Here is an 8,317-nt window from a genome sequence, read left to right as displayed (position 1 = left end):
CTACCTATCGTATGGCAAACGTCTTTCTCTGTTTGGGTTCTAGCCAAGACCCAGAGAGTCGAAGCCCCCAACCTCACGGACTGAAAGTCGCCAGTTGGATGCAGAGATAGTTAGGCAGGCAGGCAGGCAGGCAGGCAGGCAGAGCCGGAAAGGCAGGCGCCACACCGGTGAGTCCAGGTGTGAGGAATGTGGGATCGCAGGGCAGCTGGGTCGCAGCCTGGTCCGGATCCGCCCGGGGTCAGTAGCGTTTCCTGACACAGGACGGCAGGACGGGGCGCCAAAGAGGGGCCTTGGGGTGGCTTTCCTCCTCCGCCTCCTTGGGATGGGGACATCTGCCCCACTCGGGGCATGCCCCCCACCCGCCCACGCGCCCACCCCCACACGCTGGCCACCGGTCGGTCCCGCAGGCGCCTGCCTTCCGAACCACCCAGGCTGCACCGGTTCCATGTCCGGTTCCGGTTCCGGCCCAGGCTCCGGCCCCAGGCAAGGGCGCACTTGCAAATATCATCCATGGGAGGCTTCCTGCTGCCCTCACTCCTACAGATCCGGGACACCGGAGGGTGGGGGGGGGGTGGGAGCGGTTCCCAGATGGGATGTAGAAATGTCCGCCAACCGAAACCCGTCCTTCCCGCGTCATCTCCCCACGACGTGACGCGACACCCTGTGCGGTGTGTGGAGAGAGACCCTTTGTCTCGCCGCCACCGCTACAGCAACCGAGGACAGTCCTCAAACAGGAGCACGGTCCCATGAGCATCGGTCCCATCTGAACCTATTCCCTAGTTGGGGATCCTAGGGTGTGTCTAGGGATAGACCTGGAGCACGAGGTCCTGTGTGTGGGAACCAGATGAACGAACGCGCAAGACCGTGGGTGGCGGTGGGAAGGAAGAGGTGCGGACGAGGTGTGCCCGGGTGGCATACCCGCGTTTGAGCGGCTGCCTTCCACTCGGCTCCCGGCATCATCACAGCGTTTTGGGGATCCAGCACCGCACCGGGCTCCCCGCGTGGAGCCTGCTTCTCCCTCTGCCTGCCTCCCGGCCTCCTTCTGTGTGTCTCCCTTGAATAAATACAGTTTATTTATTCATTTATTTGTTAAAGATTTTATGTATGTATGTATGTATGTATGTATGTATTTATTTATTTATTCGAGAGAGAGAGAGAGAGAGAGAGAGAGAGAGAGAGGCAGAGATCCCATGCCCGATCAATACAGTTTAAGAAATTAAACTTAAGGGATCCCTGGGTGGCGCAGCGGTTTGGCGCCGCCTGCAGCCTGTGGTGTGATCCTGGAGACCCGGGATCCAGTCCCACATCGGGCTCCCTGCATGGAGCCTGCTTCTCCCTCTGTCTGTGTCTCTGCCTCTCTGCCTCTCTCTCTCTCTCTCTGCCTCTCTCTCTCTCTCTCTCTCTCTCTCTCTCTCTCCCTGACTAAAAAAAAAATCCTTAAAAATAATGAATGAATGAATGAATGAATGAATAATAAATGAATGAATAAATAAATAAATAGATAAATAAATAAATAAAATTTTAAAAATTAAAAAAAAGAGAGTTAAAAAATGGAATGGACAGATAACTTGGCGAGGAGGATGTGTGAAGGTATGTAATGCCGCTGAGCGACTCTAGGCTTAGAAAGGGTTACAAGGTTCCACCGTAGGTGACGCCTGTCTTTTGGACCACAACCGAAACACAAAACAAGACCCCCTGTCCCTGGCTCAGAGTAAGGGAGTTCCTGGGTCAGGCTGGAGGGGGTTCCTGTGGTCCGCAGAGTGCAGAACCCCGGTTCAGCCATCTGGACTCTTTTCTTCCTGTCCTCGGAGACAGGCGTGGTCGCAGACGGCACACGCCTGTAAAGGCAAGGCCAGAAGGAAGAACTTCAGCATCCCTTTGGCTCTTCTTTTCTGTTCTTCCGGTTGTTGTGGTTCCGGTGTTGTTGAGCCTCAGCATTTCCAAGCACCTTGGAGGGGCAACCTGGGAGGCTCGCTGAGGTTAAGCAGCTGACTCTCGGTTTCGTCCGCCAGGAGGTGGCACTCTTGACTCGCCCAGTGAGGCCGTGGCGACCTCTGGAAGGAAGGTATCAGGCTCAGGGTTTCCGAGGGGCTCGGCTGGCTCCCCGAGGAGAAGTGGATCTGAGTGTCTCCAGGCTGTCTGATCCTATCTGAGTCTTAGGATGCGATTCCAGGGGCCCGTGGCCCGCTCGGTCAGTAGAGAGCACGGCTCTTGACCTCCAGGTCCTGAGTGCGAGCCCTACCTTGGGAGTAGAGATCACTTTGACAAATGGACCCCGGAGGGGGGGGGGGCGGGGGGGGGAGAGGGGAGGGGAGGGGAGGGGGGAGGGGAGGGAGGAGGGGAGGGCGGCGTGGGGACTGGGGGAGGTCGAAAGAAAGAGAAACAGACGCCATTCTACTCAGGGAAGGCCTTGGTGATACAGGGGATCCTTCCAACGGCGTCTGGTTACAATGAGAACGGATTCCCACCGACCTTCTGAAGAGGATTTAACAATCGCCAAAAAAAAAAAAAGGAAGATGACTCACTGAGAGTTTCTGAACTCTGTTCAGGGTTTCGTGGAACTCATTCAGTTCCACGTTGTTCCTTTCTGTTCGGCTTCCATGCAGCTTTTTCATTAGTTCCGGCAACTCCTACTGTATGTAGTTGGACGATCTCAGGATGACCAGACACCGGGATCCGTCCAGAGTGCTTTCCGCGAATCTTCTGAAAGGCGGACCGTATCGTTGCAAGACCTTCCGAACAACACCTGCACGTGACAGGGAGGTCACCCACGGACGGACGTGCCTAAAGACCCGATGAGAATTCATTATAATGCAGAAATCCGACCAGTTTCTGTCACACACACACACATACACACACACACACACACTCACACACAACACACGCAGGCACGCACGCAGAGCATTTAACCAGTTCGAATGTGGAGTGATGGCACTCTACCAGGACACGTTACAAGTTTAGGAATTTCATTTCGTGTTTGGAACACCGGCAGCATTCACCCACGCAATATAATCTAAGAGGGCTTATGATTCTTTGTCTGACAGTGCTTCTCACGGTCCTTCCCATAACAGGTAAACGACCTATAGTAGTCAAGAGACTCTATTTAGGGTTTGGCATTCTGGGATCCGCTGAGAATCCACGAACGGATGAAGGAACCAGTAGACAGACAGCCAGGCAGCCAACCAGCCAACCAAAAACATCTCAGAAGTTTTCAAGGCACATGCCTACAAAGGATCACGGATCATAACAAAACGGAAATCTTCATTGTCTCTTTCGCCAAGGTGGCCCCTAGGAGATTCTACAGGTGCTCTTAGAGTTGTCCCCCAAAATGAAGCTCCTTTAACGTGGAGAAGTGTTCACTCTTACGTAGGGGAAGACCGGATAAAAACGAATCCAAAAAATAAAATAAATAAGTAAATAACAGAAAAAGTTAAACAACAACAACAACCACCAAAAAAAAAAAAAAAAAAAAAAAAAAAAAGGAATCTAAAAACCTTGCTGTTCTGGGCAGGTAAAGGGAGAAACACACACACACACACACACACACACACACACACACACACACAAAAACAAACAAACAAAAAAACCCCAACCAAACCAAACCAAACCAAACCAAGCCAAGCCAAACAAACAAACAAACAAACAAAAAAGCACATTGTCTTTGTCTTTTCTTCTCTGTTCACACTCTTATCAAGAGTAGACTACCAATGCAAGAGAATCTCGTCATTTTAGCAGAGAGAAGAGCCAAATCTCAGTTGTACACCAGTATACTAGTAAAACCCACTTCTCCCAATCTCAGTCCGTCCTGACCACGCCTACAATTACTTTTCAAAGAGTCTGCTTCTGGGACGCCTTGGGTGGCTCAGCGGTGGTGGAAGGTCTGCCTTTGGCTCAGGGCCTGATCCCAGGGGTCCTGGGATCCAGACCCGCATCGGGCTCCCCAGTGGAGCCTACTTCTTCCCCTGCCTGTGTCTCTCTCTCTCTCTCTCTCTCTCTCTCTCTCTCTCTCTCTCTCTCTCCTGTCTCTCTCTCTCCCTGTCTCTCTCTCTTTCTCTGTCTCTGTCTCGCTTTCTCCGTCTCTGTCTCTCTTTATCTCTCTGTCTCTCTCTGTCTGTCTCTCTTTATCTCTCTGCCTCTCTTTTCTCTGCCTGTCTCTCTCTGTGTCTCTCTCCCCTTCTCTCTGTCTGTCTCTCTTCCTTTCTCTCTCTCTCTCTCTCTCTCTGTCTCTCTCTATCTCTCTGTCTGTCTCTGTCTCTCTTTGTCTGTCTCTGTCTCTCTCTTTCTCTCTCTGTCTCTCTCTCTCTCTCTCCCATGAATACATAAGTAAAATCCACAAAAAAAAAAAAAGAAAAGAAAACCAAAAACAAATCTCAAAAATCTCCTTCAGAAATCCCTTCTATAATTTCTTTTTCCGTTCCGTCAGTCTTTTTTTTTTTTTTTAATTATTTATTTTTGATAGTCATACAGAGAGAGAGAGAGAGAGAGAGGCAGAGACACAGGCAGAGGGAGAAGCAGGCTCCATGCACCAGGAGCCCGACGTGGGATTCCGATCCCGGGCCTCCAGGATCGCGCCCTGGGCCAAAGGCAGGCGCCAAACCGCTGCGCCACCCAGGGATCCCCCGTTCCGTGAGTCTTAAGTGTTCTTTCTCTAAATAGCTGGGCTTTGGGACGCCCGTGTGCCTCAGCCTTTGATCGTCTGGCTTGGGCTCAGGACGTGATCCCAGACTCCTGGGACTGAGTCCCATATCAGGGTCCTCGCATGGAGCCTGCTTCCCTTGTGTCTGCCTGTCCCTGTGTCTCTCATCTCATGAATAAGTAAATAAAATCTTAAAAAAAAAAAAAAAAAAAAAAAAAAGCCAGAGTCATTTCAGGACAGATTCATTTTCTTTAACCACCACCACCACCACCACCACCACCCGCATTTTCTACATGTCTCCTACTATCTCACACACAGAGGTTGTTTTCCTTGTCGTTAACCAGTAGTCTCGATTCCATGTGGCAGATTTTTAAAAATTGTACTTATTTTACACTTTTTGAGCGAGGAGCGAGGAGCGAGGAGAGAGGAGAGAGGAGAGAGAGAGAGAGAGAGAGAGAGAGCACTTTGTGAAGGGGGAAGGGAGAGAGAGAGACAGAGACAGAGACATAGGCAGAAGCAGGCTCCCCACAGGGAGCCAGATGTGGAAATGGGTCCGGACTCGGACACTCCCCCCCCCCCCCCCCCGCCGCCCCAGAATTGGGCCCTGACCCAAAGGCCGATGCTCAACCCCTCAACCACTGAGCCACCCAGGCGGCAGACTGTTAACTCCTAGAAACCTCAGTCTCTGGTGAAAAGCCAGTAGGAACCACGGGCACATTGCCTATCATACCAGAAATCCTTAGATTGTCAAATGGATGAATACATGTGATAGTTTTTAGAAACACGTGTGTGTGTGTGTGTGTGTGTGTGTGTGTGTGTGTGTGTGTGTATGCGTATGTATTGTTGGGCTGGCTGAGAGACAGGGGCACCCAAAATGGCGGACATCTCAAACTGGGTCAAAATGGCTGATCTTCCCGTCAAAGCAGCAGCCCTGACCACCACATCATCTCCAGTAAGTCGAAGCCTAGATGGGAAACCGAAACTTTCCATCCAGGACTTTCCAGCCAGGAACCACCCCCACCCCCTCCCCCGATACTACCCCACCCCACCCCCCCAGCCAATCACCTAAGGGCACAGTGTTCCCTTGTCTAATTTGGCAAGGGACCCACCCGGATCCAGAGCCGGAACCAAGAAGGCTTAAAAACCCCCACAGTCCCCAACCCCGCGCGACTTCCCCGTCTCTGGCCACCTCTCCGAGTCATGGAACCTCGCCCAGGAGCGCTCCCCATTAAAGCACTCTCGAACCTACTGCCTGGCTCTGCTGGTTTTCTGTTATTTCTCCGCTGTTCATTTTGTAAAAACCTAACATGTAGGACACAAATTTTTTTTTTTTTTTAAGATTTAGTGTGTGTGTGTGTGTGTGTGTGTGTGTGTGAGAGAGAGAGAGAGAGAGAGAGAGAGAGAGAGAGAGAGAGAGGCAAAGACAGAGGGAGAAGCAGGCTCCAATGCAGGGAGCTTGACGTGGGACTCGATCCCGGGACTCCAGGATCACGCCCTGGGCTGAAGGTGGCACTAAAACGCTGAGCCACACGGGCTGCCCTGTATGATACAATTGTTAAGGAAGCACGAAACAGGGGATCCCTGGGTGGCTCAGCGGTTTAGCACCTGCCTTCGGCCCAGGGCGTGATCCTGGAGTCCCGGGATCGAGTCCTACATCGGGGGTTCCTGCAGGGAGCCCGCTTCTCCCTCTGCCTGTGTCTCTGCCTGTGTGTGTGTGTGTGTGTGTGTGTATGTATGTCTCATGAATTGTGAATTAAAATTTAAAAAAAAGAGGAAGGAAAAAAGAAGCAAACAAACCTGAAACACGTTTACTAACACACCCAGGTATCGGCAGGTTTCCTGAATCAGACAAAAGAGAAACACAAAAACTGAGGTGGGGGGGAGGGGGGGAAGGAAGAAAAGGGCAAGGGGTGGAGGAGGAAAACACAACACCACCAAACAAAAAAAACCACCTTGGGTGTCTCATTGACTCACACTCTAGTATTTTACCTTCTGTTGGAAAGACAGACGCCAGGTATCCGGTGAACTGAACCCAATTTATCAATTAAGCTAGTTACACCTTCAAAGTTCCAGGTCACCAAAGATTTGGGAAGGTATTGTAAAAGTTTAACCTATAGACCTTTTTTCATCTTTTTCTTTCTTTCTTTCTTTCTTTCTTTCTTTCTTTCTTTCTTTCTTTCTTTCTTTCTTTTACCTGCTTGCTCGTAACAAGGAAAAGTACACGAGACAGACAAAATCGATCATTTGGAGTAGTTTCCGTGGACAAATCCTCAGAGGCACAACTTAACTAATCCGTTGAGTTCACAGCAAAAGTTGAGTACGCCCGTCCCTCGGGGCCTGGACCCTCGGGCATCCATCCGGGTCGGTCCCGGTGGAACAAGGGGATAAGTAGTTCTCCTTTTCTTTGCTGTGCCTGTGGGGTCTAACAAGACACCACAGTGTCTTGTTTCTTTGTAATGAGGTGGCGGAGGGGTGTATCTCGATCACCACCATTCCAGGGCCCACAAACTGTGACGGGAGCACAGCGCATCCCACCGCCCACCCCAACCCCAACGGCGGCGGGGGTGGGGGTGGGGGTGGGTGGGGGCAAAGCTGGTCATCCGTATGAAGTGTGACGGTGATAGCTCCCAGGACACGTCTTTTTACAGGAAACCCACAGGGACCGCGGATACGCAGAGATGACTGAGGCCGATGTCAATCCGAAGGCCTACCCCGTGGCAGATGCCCACCTCACCAAGAAACTCCTGGACGCTTGTTCAGCAGTCCTGTAACTACAAGCAGCTTCGGAAAGGAGCTCACGGAGCCACCAAAACCCTCCACGGAGGCATCCCTGAGTTCATCCTGATGGCTGGCTGCAGACGCCGAGCCCCTGGAGGTCATCCCACACCTTCCGCTGCCTGCCGCGCCGCGCCACGTGAAGAGAAGAACGTGCCCTACGGGTGTGTTCGTGCGCTCCAAGCAGGCCCTCGGGCGGGCGGGCCTGCGGGGTGTCCGGGTGTCCTAGTGTCATTTGCCAATACGCTCCTGCCGTCTGCTTCGGTAACGTGACGTCGTTCCCCTTCCCCACCCAAATCCCAACCCATGCCCCTGAGGGTGGCAGGGCAGCAGCGTACCAAAGAGATGTGCTGCAGAATTCGAGGCTACCTGGGTGAGTCAGACAGGCGGCAGCTGACGTAAGGAGTTGAGAAGTGGCTAGGGAAAAAAAAAGAAAAGAAAAAGAAAGAAAGAAAGAAAGAAAGAAAGAAAGAAAGAAAGAAAGAAAGAAAAAGAAAGAAAGAGAGGGTCCACTGATGATGCCGGAATGAAGTCTGAGCAAGTCACGGAGACGTGACCGGAAGCTACAGCAGAGACCTCGGAATCAAGGAAACATGCTCTCTGGTGAATGGAGTCGTCTTTCACGGACGCTCGGTACCAGGTCTGAGAGGCCTTACGCCTGTTTCCTGCCAGAATCGGATCAGATGTATGTATCCTTTATCACATCAGACGGACAGTGCCAGCCTGTCATTCTGGTGAGCATCCTAATAAAGAAATATCTTCAAACTCCACCGCACCCCCCCTCCAAAAAATAAAGGAAACCAACAACCATGCATTGGCTCCAAAGGCGTAGATGTCGCCCCAGCCGCCCCCCCCCCCCCCCCGCCGCCCCGCGTCCTCTAAAAACTCAATCTATGTGTTCCCCAC

Source organism: Vulpes vulpes, unplaced genomic scaffold (assembly GCF_048418805.1).
Source record: "Vulpes vulpes isolate BD-2025 unplaced genomic scaffold, VulVul3 u000000705, whole genome shotgun sequence".
NCBI classification, from domain to species: domain Eukaryota; kingdom Metazoa; phylum Chordata; class Mammalia; order Carnivora; family Canidae; genus Vulpes; species Vulpes vulpes.
The sequence above is the reverse complement of the archived record's forward strand: the minus strand, read 5'-3'. Positions refer to the sequence as shown.